Below are 15,138 nucleotides of genomic sequence, written 5' to 3' on the forward strand. Positions count from 1 at the left end.
TCACTCAAGTTTTTATGCTGTTGCGCCCACTGCAATCTTTTCCGTATTTTGCTTGCGTAATAAAGGTTTTTTGTCGCTATGCATCCCTTTAAACCTTCTTCACGAAGACAGCGTTGCACTGTTAAGACAGAGATTGGAGCTGATTGCATACAATTTACTACCTTAGAATTTCAGGTGCAGACTGAGTCCTCTGACATCTACTTTGTGCACATACGAACTGATCACCGCTGTGTGATGTTACTTGGAGTCTTCCAGATCGCGATACTCTTGCACTGGCAGCAGTTTGCTTGAATAGTTGCAAAGTATAGCATCATAGATTAGGTTACGCCAACGTTTATAGATATTGTCCCACTAGAGTAGATTTCCTGATGCAGAGCTCGAATAATAGTACTTTTTCAATTCCAGTCTCCTGCTTGCATCGCATTAGGAGGTAATGCGATCTGAGACTGATCACATTTACAAATACACTGCTACAAGCACACAGTGTTCAGTAAACTAACGCAAAGTGATTCCTACATAAACAACTGAAATACTGAGGCCCATTCGAATTGAACTGTCTTAGTAACGGCATGTCAGTGTTGTTGTGGATGCTTGGATGCTCATTAGCTCCCCTCTATGTGAACAATTAGTCAGATACACAAACAGGCACTAGTCTTTACAGGTATATACTTGTTTCATAATCATAACAGAATATTTAAAACGAAATCCCCCTTCTAACCACAAATCCATTGCTGTGATAGGTGATGGAAAACTTTTGACCTGTGGTACATATATCTCTAAATGATTAATGGAAAATCTCATATAAAGATGTGAAACAAATACTAACAAAGAGATAGAGGGTCTGGCCAGTACTTACGTCAGCTCAGTACAGCCGATAGATACACATAAAACAGAACAAAATTTACGTTCCTAGCTTTCGGAACAAATGTTCCTTCATCGGGGAGGAGAGAGGGGAAAGAAAGGGAAGAAGGGAAAGGAGATTCAGTTACTCACAACCCAGGTTATGAAGCAACAGGGAAAGGAAAATAGGGAGGGTAGGAAGGATGGAGGCATGATTTCAGAGGGAAGCCAAAGATATTCTTGGCTTCCCTCTGACAACCATGCCTCCATCCTTGCTACCCTCCCTATTTTCCTTTCCCTGTTGCTTCATAACCTGGGTTGTGAGTAACTGAATCTCCTTTCCCTTCTTCCCTTTCTTTCCCCTCTCTCCTCCTCGATGAAGGAACATTTGTTCCGAAAGCTAGGAACGTAAACTTTCAGTTCTGTTTTATGTGTATCTATCGGCTGTACTGAGCTGACGTAAGTACTGGCCAGACCCTCTATCTCTCTGTTAGTATTTGTTATATATATATATATATATATATATATATATATATATATATATATATACACTCCTGGAAATGGAAAAAAGAACACATTGACACCGGTGTGTCAGACCCACCATACTTGCTCCGGACACTGCGAGAGGGCTGTACAAGCAATGATCACACGCACGGCACAGCGGACACGCCAGGAACCGCAGTGTTGGCCGTCGAATGGCGCTAGCTGCGCAGCATTTGTGCACCGCCGCCGTCAGTGTCAGCCAGTTTGCCGTGGCATACGGAGCTCCATCGCAGTCTTTAACACTGGTAGCATGCCGCGACAGCGTGGACGTGAACCGTATGTGCAGTTGACGGAATTTGAGCGAGGGCGTATAGTGGGCATGCGGGAGGCCGGGTGGACGTACCGCCGAATTGCTCAACACGTGGGGCGTGAGGCCTCCACAGTACATCGATGTTGTCGCCAGTGGTCGGCGGAAGGTGCACGTGCCCGTCGACCTGGGACCGGACCGCAGCGACGCACGGATGCACGCCAAGACCATAGGATCCTACGCAGTGCCGTAGGGGACCGCACCGCCACTTCCCAGCAAATTAGGGACACTGTTGCTCCTGGGGTATCGGCGAGGACCATTCGCAACCGTCTCCATGAAGCTGGGCTACGGTCCCACACACCATTAGGCCGTCTTCCGCTCACGCCCCAACATCGTGCAGCCCGCCTCCAGTGGTGTCGCGACAGGCGTGAATGGAGGGACGAATGGAGACGTGTCGTCTTCAGCGATGAGAGTCGCTTCTGCCTTGGTGCCAATGATGGTCGTATGCGTGTTTGGCGCCGTGCAGGTGAGCGCCACAATCAGGACTGCATACGACCGAGGCACACAGGGCCAACACCCGGCATCATGGTGTGGGGAGCGATCTCCTACACTGGCCGTACACCACTGGTGATCGTCGAGGGGGCACTGAATAGTGCACGGTACATCCAAACCGTCATCGAACCCATCGTTCTACCATTCCTAGACCGGCAAGGGAACTTGCTGTTCCAACAGGACAATGCACGTCCGCATGTATCCCGTGCCACCCAACGTGCTCTAGAAGGTGTAAGTCAACTACCCTGGCCAGCAAGATCTCCGGATCTGTCCCCCATTGAGCATGTTTGGGACTGGATGAAGCGTCGTCTCACGCGGTCTGCACGTCCAGCACGAACGCTGGTCCAACTGAGGCGCCAGGTGGAAATAGCATGGCAAGCCGTTCCACAGGACTACATCCAGCATCCCTACGATCGTCTCCATGGGAGAATAGCAGCCTGCATTGCTGCGAAAGGTGGATGTACACTGTACTAGTGCCGACATTGTGCATGCTCTGTTGCCTGTGTCTATGTGCCTGTGGTTCTGTCAGTGTGATCATGTGATGTATCTGACCCCAGGAATGTGTCAATAAAGTTTCCCCTTCCTGGGACAATGAATTCACGGTGTTCTTATTTCAATTTCCAGGAGTATATATACATACTCTAAAGACAGAAAGGTGCTACATGTTGGGCCATGTGATCATGCTGGTGTTAGTAAGTTGATTACACTTTGAGAAATGGAGGCGATGTTGAAAAAAATTACAACAGAGAGGAAAACAAATAGCTTAAGATCAAATATTTATTTCACATATTTTTCGTGATTCAAAAATTTTACCACTTTGCGGTGAAAACCGCATTGTCCATTCCATTTACTTTTCCCCCATAAAACAGTGACATTCCTATTATTTAATATCAGTCATTCCTCAGCATTCATCTCGGGAAAGGGTGAAGGTAGGAACAGTTTTTCCGCCACAAGTGCAGCATTTCCATATGGTATGGCTACTTTTTTTTATTTTAATGACTTGGAACATCTTGTTTATTGGTAAGACTGAAAGCCTTGTGACAGGTTTCCAAAGGCTGGCTCCGCTACCAGTTTATCATATTGCCACACACTTTACTAACAGCCAGTATGTCATGAAAAAAATTCATATCACAGAATAGCCATTTTCACAGTGCAATAACCAATATTATGAATTCATACCTGCAGAAGTCTCTGCTGATTGTTAGAACACTATCATGTTGCATGCAGCTCAGTGGTTAAATCTCAAAACATAATAATGCACAAGAGGAAATGTGCAGCTGCACAAGTCGTTGGAGGAGGTCTGCAGTAAAGAGTTAAAGAGGAGCAGACGTTCATGAAATTAATGTGGGATGTCCATATCAAACACCATATGTCCTCAGGCTACCTTCTTTACAAGGAGCCCCTGCATGTAGCGAGCTGCCCACCGTTTCTGCAATAAGTCTACACTAAATTGTGCCATCATTGGATGATTGTTGTTGATGCTCTTTTTTCCTACAGAGAGTGTGCTGTGACGGGCTACACTTCTCGATTGTGACTGTCAAGTGTCGGCAAGAGATTTATACCCGATAGTAGTTTTATGGTACCTGTAACCAGTACAGTTGTTTGCACTGACATAACTGAGTTAAGTGCCTGAAAAACACTCTCTAACGGAATACTAGCTGTGAAGATGTTATGCTGATGTTGGTTCATTGTCAACCGTGCAGATAAGCCAGTATCCATTTCATGATATGTAGTCGGCAGTTAATCGTATGGCACCCAGAGACGACTATACTTCTATCGCAAAACTCAATGTAGGCAATCACTCTGCCACAAAGGCATGATTGGTGGTTTTAAGACCTTGACAAATGAAGATTATGGTATACACTGCGACGAGCATCGTTGTAGCATCACGCATTTAGCAAACTGAAAGCACCTGATGAGTTTGCCATGTTAACACAATTCAAATTTGTTAGTCAGTTACAACTTTTTGTTATAACAATGCTTATGATGCAACTGCCAGCTTGTGCATATCACCAGTGTGTGTGTGTGTGTGTGTGTGTGTGTGTGTGTGTGTGTGTGTGTGTATGTGCTCTAGGGACTGATCGATGAGAGAATATCGAACAAAAAAGATCTAATGAGCTTATTTCCAGAAATGCGTGGTTTAGATGCTAGAGACCATTTATTCAATGATATTTTGTTACGGAGATTGTGGTTTAATACGCGCTGTGCCTTGCTGCCATAGTTAAAGTATGCATGGTTTCCTCCTAGGGGGTGGTGCTGTTCCTCATACGCCATACCCTAGCACCCTCTCCTGCCATAGTAATTGGTAATGTTGTGTCCGATTCACTTCTCTTGCTGAGTCACCTTGTAGTGGATGTGATACAGCGTTGTACACAATGGTTCCATATTCATATCGAGAGCTTGCCGACACGGTGTTTACTTGTGGGAAGGCAAATACAATGGGCGGTAGCCAGCAAGGTTGTATCAGGAGACCTATCCCTGCCGACAACAGCCACAGCATTCAACGTTTGCTACAGTTTTTCGCGGTTTGTCTGAGACAGGATCGTTTCAGGAACCAGGAAATCACGAAGCATGTACCCAGAATGTTTAGACACCAGACTTGGAGGAAAATGTGATTAACACTGTGGAAGACAGCCGCTGTGTGAGTACCAGGCAATTGGCCTGCCAGTACTGCGTAAACCAGATGACCATATGCAACATTCTTCCATTCTTCATAACAGTTGTTACTACCCTTATCACTTACAGCGTGTGCACGGCTTACTAACGACAAACGTTGCACATCGGGAGCAGTTTAGTCACTGGTTTCTTCACCAGGCAACCACAATTCCAGGGTTTGTGTCATCCATCCAATTCACAGAGGAGTCCATCTTTAAGTTGAATAATATCTTCAAATTTCATAACAGTCATCTGTGGGATATCATGCAGAGCCCCTGTGGTATTGTGACAGCGAATCATCAGCATCAGTGCAGCCAGAATGTGTGGGCTGGGATAATTTGCGACTGTATTTTGGGACCATTCTTCCTTCCACATCCCCTAACTCGCCGGAACTATCAGCGTTTCTTGCAGGTGTCTTTGCCTCCCCTGCTAGAAGAAGTGCCATTGATGATTTGAAGGATTGGGTCACTGCTACATGGTGGTGCTCCATCCCACTTCGTCATTAATGTCCGCACGAATCTCAGTCATGTCTCCCGTGGTCGACAGATCAGACGAGGGGGCCCAGTGGCATGGCCTGCTCATTCTCTGGATCTCAACTCGTGCGATTTCTGGCTATGGAGCCACCTGAAAAGTATCGTGTGTGTAAAGCCCATTTCACATGTGGGCACTCTGGAGCAGCGTATTCATGCTGCCATTGACACTCTTCAGATAGAGCCCGGCCAGTGTGAAAGGAGAGACAGAACATGCTATGGTGCATACACACATGCATTAACATGTATTGTAACTGTGTCTGTATGGTACAACGCATAGTAGACTGCAGTCTCTGTAACAAAGTGTGATTGAATAAATGGATATAAGTTCATTAGACAGTCTTTGTTCTGTATCCCCTCATAGGTCAATCCCCAAAGTTCGTACATACTGAAAAAATTACCCTATATGTAATATTTCACCACCATCTCCTACTGGTTCATGTGAGCAAAAGTTGTCTAAACATCAGTGTATAATAAGCTAAGAAAACAATATGCCAACCTGTCATGCAATTTCCTTATTCTGTGGTTATACAGAAATCTCCACAGCTGCATGGCTGTGCATTTGAATAGAAGTTGCTGAGACATCTGTGTGTGTAACAAGCATACACTGTATAATATTAAGCCGAAATATCATTCAGAATTTTTTAAATGGAACTAATAATATGCAGATCAGACACTGCTGTCACGTATCATGCACCATTTTCTAATACCTGACATGCCATGAAGCCAGTTGCTGCCGCAGTGCTTATGCATTAGGCATGGTTGTTCATGGAGGCTCACGAAGCAGATCTGCACACTGAGATATGCACTGAATTAGTACGTGGTAATGGATTTATTCAAGACAATAGTTTTTTGAAAGTGAAAATAGGCACAGGAAGAGCTGTGTATATAAATACATAGTTTTGAAAGACAGTATCACTTATTGGTAATCCAACTTAAAAATAAATGTGCATTATCTGAAGTGCACATATAAGCACTGTTGTTGTCACCATTTGCTTGAGTGTTCGAATTGATTGACAGTTTGAGATTTTGAACAGATGTATTGTTGAAGACTTTTGCACTCTGAGGTGGCTACGTCAAACAGGAAACATGTCGTGCAATACCTCTAAATGATTGCTGTGAGGTGTGAGTAGTTCACGAGATGGTCGTGCAGCAATAACGCGTATGCTGCAATGCCTGGATTAATGTTTTGTGGTGATTCTAATTCAGTACATACAACTACGGTTAAAGTTTTCACTGCCTCGTCTTGCTTTGAACGATCTATCACCACTAAGGATGCTAATTCTTTAAACTCCTGTTGACTGAGTATTCATTCAAATTCATCACCCTCATAATGAGAAGAGCATAACGGTGTGTGCATAATACAGCAGACTGAAATCATTATGACCCCATTCAAGCCGTATGTTATCATATCGACATACGCAGAATTTAAGTACACTCTAGCATTGAGTAGTTTACAGTCGTCAAATACTTTTGAGTCGTTTTCCTAATTCCTCTTCCTATCTGTTTTCAGAACAAGAATAACAAATGAAGGCATTTCTAGCTTGATTGATGTCTTAATAGTCCATATTTGTTTGGGTATCTCTGAAAGGATTGGATACTAATGAAGTTCCCATGAACAGATAGTTAATGGTACCTAAGCACCTGCATTCAACACATATAAAAGTTTCATGCTCTTTGTTTATTACTAGTTTATCCAACACAATTTTATTTTCACGTCTCTGCGCCACTGTCTGGCATTCAAAATGCTGTATCTATCATTCTCAAAAACCACCATTAACATTTTGACTGGGATACAGTCATTAAAGTGATTACTTTCGATCACCATTAGAACAAAGGCGTTTTTCATTGCGCGGAATCTTCTCACGAAATTTCAATCACCAATTTTCCTCTCCGAATGCGAAAATATTTTGTTGACGCCGACCTATATAGGGAGAAACGGTAATTATAATAAAATAAAGGAAATCAGAGCTCGCACTGAAAGATATAGACGTTCGTTTTTTCCGTGCACTGTTCGCTATTGGAATAATTGAGAACTATTGTGAAGGCGATTTGATGAACCCTCTGCCAGCCAATCAGGTGTGATTTGCAAAGTATCCATGTAGAAGTAGATATACATCTGGCTATGAACCACCATGCATTTTGTAAAACATTCAGGTTCAAAGTCAATGTGGTGATGTATGTTTTGAAGGTTGATGTGATTACAATGTTTCTTGTTCGGTCGATCTCGATTCCATTAAGTTCATACCCTATTTATTGAAACCGGAAGGAGAATGCCTTACATATAAGTTGCGATCTCACTGCTGGAGAGGTATGATGATTCTTCTACATAAATCTTCGTTTCAAGTATAGGAAACTGTTGGCCAAAATAGTTAAATCATCATGATGCTGAATGAGAATTCTTATCTTGTTGCTATTAAGCATCGCCAAAGCAAAAGATTTGTGGGTGAAATATCCATGATTAATGATGTTATAACAAGTGATTTCATTGCTAGGTTCCAGTTCTAGATTCCTAATGCGTTATCATATGCTGCTTCCAATGTGAAATGGTGTTCTCACAGGTGTGTGCAGCGTTTTAATACTTTATGCCCATTATGCTTCCAGTGAATGCATTCTACGATATACTCACTGTTAAAACTGACTAGATTCACGTCTTGGTTTACAGTGCTATATTCGAGATGGTCTATTGTCTGAATAGTCACTGGGAGGCGTATGAGATTGCAAGGCACGACAATAGTGTTATAACCTCGCCCCACATTGGCAAGAGTCTGTGGGTTATATGGATTAATCTATCATTAAGGTACGAATTAATTGTGATATTACATTCAACACAGTTCATGCTGACAGGTAGAATACAGACCAACTGATCTGACTCCCTATTATTCTCCAAAACTTGGCTCATTGAGAAACCTAGTAGTGATCCTATTTAACCTTCATGGCTATAGTCTTCTGTATCTTCCATTGTTTTTATCTCTGTTTTAAACGTAGTATCGTTTGCAAGTAATACAAAGATTTTTTTCAAATCGTTTTACATACGCATTCAAATAGTCAGTATTGCATGAAAGGAGGGTACTTCCATAATTTTGCAACTATCAAGATGCTGTTCTACGTTTGCAGACCGAACAGTGTAAAACTCCACTCCTCATTGTTTCGATCTGTGGGGACAAAATAGTTTGCTCTTAATACTGACCCACTTTCATTTGAAGTAAGAATGTGTGACATCACATCTAACCTTCAGCTGATGCAGTGGTGTCCATACTGCCTGTTTTTATGCAACCTTTAGGAGAAATATCACGCAGAAATGTCACAGATATGAATCAAATTCGAAGAACGTAGAACATCTAGATTTTGTTGGTAAAGTATTGGTACAATTCTTCTAGTGGTCTGAAATCACCATTTGAATGAAGACAGTGCACATTATTCCTGTTTTTCTTAACATTCCCAAGCCAGCGAGTCCCATATTACCCTGTATCATCTAAACTGACAATCGCATATTATTTGGATTTCCACATCAACTTTGGCAGCGTATGCCACATAACCATTCCACAAATCTTGGGATTTCGAGTATTCTGATGAATTCAAGTAGATCTGGTTTTGTAAGCACCCTGCCCACTAGTATTTCTATGAGATTTTTTTATGAACAGTGCAAGTCCTTTCCTCTGCGGTTTTAAATATAATCCTTTACCAATAGTGATGGCCTCCATTTTCATATTATGCGTTCTAGCTTCTAGTGGCTGCTCCTCTATGTCTTGTACATTCTTTATTGTTTGGCCTAAGGCAGTTGGCCCCCCTGCTAATGATTCAATTTCTCATAGTCCCAAAAGCACACGAATCAGAAACGAGATGATTCTACTAGACGCCTTAGGTATTAGTAGAGCCCGAAGTGCTTTGATACTTTTTAGTGTTTTCTGCTTCAAGACACTTTTAGCTGCTGCACCCTCTGGCTGAATGAAATTTTTAGCCTATGGATTTTTTTCTTGTGTTTCTTTTGTGTATTCTTAATTTGTTTATAAAGTTTTTCCGGCACCCAGATCAAAATTAACACACATTGCTTTAGCAACTGCGAATGCTGCAGTACGTTATTCTATACCATTGTCCTGTATCCGACGTATTTGTCTGGCTTTCTCAGCTAAAATTCAATCTGAAACATGACAAGCCTTATTGACAACATATACGATATCTATCTCCTTACATACATCATCCAGTATATTAATTCCTTTCGTCATGCGCCAGATGCTTTCATAGTAGTTCACAGTAGTTGTATCTAGGAATATGCAGTTCAGCAGATAACTTACAGAGAGTATGCAGCTAAACTTTATAAAACTGATATGTGGACGTGAAAATGATCACAAATGTGCAACTAAGTGGAAAAACTGTCACCACAGCGTAATTATAATAATGATGCTTCATCTTTACGTAAGTACAGATATATTTTCGACAAATGCTGCCTTGCCACTTACAATTGTTCCACTTGAATCTGTTTAGTCACCAGCAAATATTTTTTGTATTTATACACTGATGCCCAGCAGTATAAATATGTACATGAATGTATGAACACCTGAAGATGGGCACAAGCCCGAAACCGCGAGTGCGACGAATAAATAATCTTTTATTGTGACTGGTAGTGGAACCTTATTTTCTTTGACCAGCTTACGCCCTAGATGCGGGTTCACATAGGAATCTTGTATATGGAAATACAACATAGGATAGAATCTAGATATCAAAAAAGGCTTATGAAAACTACTTCGCATTTGTGTATCCTCCCAGATTTACGTAAATCTCAAACTGGGAAGTCATTTGTTCATTCTTCAAAAATAAAGAGCTCTTATACTCTGAAAACAGCAACTACTGTATTGAGCATCTGAATTGTAGAAGGAAGATTTGAGCTATATTTTCCTGTACGTGGCTGCGTGCTTCTTGGAGGTACATAAGCTGTTGGACAACTGTATCTGCCTACACTGCTTCAAGTTATATCATATGGGATACATTAGTTGAACTAAACAGTTTATTCAAAATACTTTGGTGACCACTTCTACACCGCAAAATAAATATTCTTCTTAACGTAACGTCGTTTCATACAGAACGTAAGCGTGTAATGGTAGTGTTATCAGCTACGTGCAGTACACGCTGTCGATTTATTTGAGATTGCAACACAATTTCATACACAAATAAATGAAATAAAAAATTCACTAACAATGATTTGGTAGTCACCCAAATCATATAACACAAATTTTGTCTCCCAAGAAAGAACTTGATCCTTTATTTAAGCATGTGCTCAAACTGTTGGCCATAGACTGAAAGGCACATTTGCAATCGCCGTTCGAGAAAACGATGAACAGATATAATAGAACATGCAATGGCGATTCGATGGTACATACCGTCTGGCGTAGTTGGGGCTTTGTCATAGAGATGTTTGACTGCTCTCCAGAGAAAGAAATCAAGAGGAGTCAAATCGGAGGACTTAACAGGCCATTTGAGAACAGAATTTCGTCCTAGCCAACGTACAGGAAATTTCTCATTCAGTATTTGCGTTGCAACACGGGACGAGTGAGCTGGACAATCGTCGTGTTGCAGCCACATACACTACCGAATATTCAGTGGTATCTCTACTGGAAGAACTGGCAGAATCGGCAGAATGTTCCTCAGAAAGTGTGCATACGAATGAAGAATGTGCATTTAGAACGCATGACACGAAGTAAAGTCACACAATGTAATTTCCAATGATGCCGCACCATACGTTTACGCTCCGCGGCCGATGATGTTGCACCTGGCGAAACCAGTGTGGATTTTCCCACTACTGCATATTACGCAAATTTGCGTTAGCGTGGTTAGTAAACGCTGTTTCTTCGGTAAAACGCACACGCTGGAAAAACGTAGGGTCATTTCTCAGATGCTGAAGGGCAAACCGACAAAATTCCGTACGGCGTTCGAAATCAGGGTCGTCGAGTACCTGGTGTAGTGGCGGCTAGTGGGGATGGAAATTCTGTTGATGCTCGATGGGAATGACACTCATCTGGCTGGTTCCACATTCCTTTGTAATATGTCTCACACCACGGTGTGGATTCATTAGCGTCGTAGCCAGAACAGCTTCTTCGTGTTCTCTATCAGTTGCATTCATCTTTCTTGTTCTCTTTAGACATTCAAGCAGCCCGTTCTCAATAGCGTCTTAATAACTCGTGCAGTTTTCTTGGGCCTCAGACATTAGCAATCCGCATAGATAGCCCTATTCCACTGTACGGCATTTCATTTACATTCAGCATATAAAAATAGTACATTCAACTCCTCCTTATTGGTGTACACGTCTGCACGCAACGAATGTTGAAGCAGAAATGAGCGCCCACAATGCAGACAAATAAACAGTAAATGTGTTGACATTCTGACACAGCGAAGCCGGGCGTTGTGGCAGAGCGGTTCTAGGAGCTTCAGTCCGGAACCGCGCGACTGCTACGGTCGCAGGTTCGAATCCTGCCTCGGGCATGGATGTGTGTGATGTCCTTAGGTTAGTTAGGTTTAAGTAGGTCTAACTTCTAGGAGACTGATGACCTCAGATGTTAAGTCCCATAGTGCTCAGAGCCATTTGAACCATTTTCACACAGCGAAGAGCTCTGCAAACACCGCCGATGCCAATTTCGGCCACCTTGTTCTTAAATCCTAGGACATTTCTCGAATTTTTTACGACAGGTATTAACCTCAGTATTAACAAACGCTGTATCACTGTAATTGTCTTCTCAACAGCTATCGAATGAACTTCTAAAAATTATACGGTTTTATTTAAAAACACGTCCTTGCTTCAATATCCCCACTGACACCAGCGCTAAAACATTAACCAAACAAAAATTACGTACCCCTCGACGCTCTAACATTTACCGAAAACGCGTTTCGATATGTGCAACCGTTCACGAACTAAATGGGGTGTTACGTCTTACGTGGCTCACCCTATACATAAATTGATTGAAAAAAAAATCTTAGTACTAAGGAGGAGCTTTGTAACACAAACGGAAATTTGATAGGCATATTTTTACAACTGAAGGATTATATCTATTCAGATTTTACGCAGGTCACGTAAGAGTGGCGCTAGCAGCGTCACTAACGAAGCTCCTCCCGAACAGGCCATGAAGGTCAAACGATACCGACCGGCCGCCGTGTCGTCCCCAGCCCACAGGCGTCATTGGATGTGGATATGGAGGGGCATGTGGTCAGCACACCACTCTCCCGGCCGTATGCCAGTTTCGGAGACTGGAGCTGCTACTTCTCAATCAAGTAGCTCCTCAGTTTGCCTCACAAGGGCTGAGTGTAGCCCGCTTGCCAACAGCGCTCGAGACACCGGATGGTCACCCAACCAAGTGCTAGCCCAGCCCGACAGCGCTTAACTTCGGTGATCTGACGGGAACCGGTGTTACCATTGCGGCAAGGCAATTGGCAGTAGCGTCACCATGAGGATGCAAATCAGGGTTGCTTTAAATAGACGCTGTAAGCGTCGTATGTGTTAGTTTCTTTGAAATTGGATGTGGTGTGTTGCTATTAGTCAAGTATGCCTGCAAGGCCGCAAAGACGCTATTACCAACATCGCAATGAGATTGAAAGAGTTCGTAGATTAAGGCTACGAGAAGCTGGGTATTCCTTCTGCTATACTGCAAAAAGACTTGGCAGGAATTTTGCCGCAGTTCATGACTGCTGGCAGAGGTGGTCATCAGAATATACGGTCGCAAGAAGACCGGCCTCCAGGCGCCCCCAAGACTCTGCCGAGAGGGAAGGCCATCATGTTTGCCGTAGGGCTCTGTCGCATTGTTCTGAATCTGAAGCTGCTATCTGACCAGCAGTACTAGCCGCACTGCAGCTAAACCTAGATTTATGGTCTGAGATGCGATTTCGTATGACAGCGGGAGCACTCTCGTGGTTATCCCATGCACTGTGACTGCATATTTGTACATCCGTCTGGTGAGTCGACGTGTTGTGCTGTGATTCATTAACAGCATACAGGGGGTGTTTTCCAGCAGGATAATGACAGCCCATATACTGCTGTTTTTACCCTACATGCCGTACAGAGTGTTACCATGGCCTGCTCGATCACCAGATCTGTCTCCAACGGAGCACATACGGGGCGTCATCGGACATCAACAACCAGCATTAATCGTCCCTTCATTCGCAAACCAAGTGAAACAGGCATGCAACACCATTCCAAAAATTGAAATTCCGCACCTGTACAACACAATGCACATGCGTTTGTATGTTTGCATTCAACATTCTGGGGGTTATATCGGTTATTAATATACTGGCATTTCACGTTTGCAATGGCTTATCACTTGCAATGTTAATCACCTAAATATGTTAGCTAAACGAATGTATTCTCAAACTTTCATTACTCTACATCAATTATTTTTTGGTGTTGAGTTTTTTATCGTCAGTGTGTGTGTGTGTGTGTGTGTGTGTGTGTGTGTGTGTGTGTGGTACACCTGTCTTGTGTTAAATATTAAATGCTACTTGTAGCCTGCACAGACTGGAAATACATCTGAATTCACCTCCTGAAGCAGCACTGTCACGAGTTCACCATATGATATGCACGTTTAAGTGCAATACATTGGGGCTGGTTAGGTCAGCCCATATACAGAACATACGATGTGAGGCAAGCTTCCTTCTGCCGCTGTTCAAATGCGACTCCACACATGACTGAACTGACAGTCTGTGATGTATAGTGTTGTTGATACTATTACGTAAACATACACACTTGTTAGACATGTAGATGTTAATCTCAACTTAGAAGCCTGCATTGTCAATGTGTGATGCAAATAGCATTACGATTTCAAGCAAGCTGATGGAATTACATAATACTCTGATTTAATATGTCCACTCACTTTTACATTAGCACTTCGGTCTGTTACATGCGATGTACAAGGAAGTCCCTTGTGTCAAGGCAGCAAGTATACACACATTCAGCTTGTTTAGTTGCTGACTTCGTCATTCAGAACTAAATATTGTATACTGTTACATTCAGCGTCAAATATATCTAAAGTGTCTTTCTGACTTAAGTGTACACCTTATTTTACAATACAATACTTGTTGGGCATGTGAGGATTAACTGTCAAACGAGACAGAGTTATTCAGTTTTACATTAGATAGTTATAACTGCTTGGTTGTGTTTGCAGTAAGCGCCATGACATCTTTATGTCTGTCGATGGGATACCACACCAGATTTAACACACGATATGGCGTCACACCTTAGTACTGTAAGTGTGACTTTGATTTCAGACTTGACGGAGCTTTTCAGATCATGGTAGCCTCTCGTCAGGCATCAAAGATCGCAGTAAATGTGGTATAAGCAGATATATATTTGTCGCTAAACGTTTTTCTGAAATGTCTGTTGCTGATACAGTATGATCCATGAGTTGGGGGAATATGGATGTTACGTCTCTCTAGAATGACACTGCGCTACATCTGCCCATATTTGAAGAAAACTGCTGGTGGATTTCTTATTAAATGTCTGTCTGCAACTTAGTTAGCGAGTCAATACTTACATAATCACTGACTCCGTAGGAATACCTGTGTGCTTTCTCTTGATAAAACGAGGATTGTAAAAATGTGTGTCCAGGTTTATTGCCGTTTAATTGATATGTGTGCCATGTTATACTGTGACTGAGAGGTGTAATGCATAACTGATAAATAATTCAGATCCTTCGATTACTTCTGAGAACAGCCTGCATTGTGACTGGCTGTTGCGCCACAACAGTGGGACGAAATCCAACAGTGAGACGAAGACCTACACTTAACATCTGG

At 42.6% G+C, this 15,138-nt stretch overlaps 1 protein-coding gene and 1 pseudogene across 1 annotated transcript in view; both read right to left on the bottom strand.

Annotated features, from left to right (window-relative positions):
- Positions 1-15,138, bottom strand: part of LOC124792957 (UNC93-like protein) — an 82,258-nt gene that overhangs the window by 58,692 nt on the left and 8,428 nt on the right. The gene's annotated exons all lie outside the window — the stretch shown is intronic.
- LOC124726632 lies at positions 12,671-12,788 on the bottom strand (annotated as a pseudogene).

The sequence above is a fragment of the Schistocerca piceifrons genome, chromosome 1, assembly GCF_021461385.2.
Source record: "Schistocerca piceifrons isolate TAMUIC-IGC-003096 chromosome 1, iqSchPice1.1, whole genome shotgun sequence".
Lineage (NCBI taxonomy): Eukaryota > Metazoa > Arthropoda > Insecta > Orthoptera > Acrididae > Schistocerca > Schistocerca piceifrons.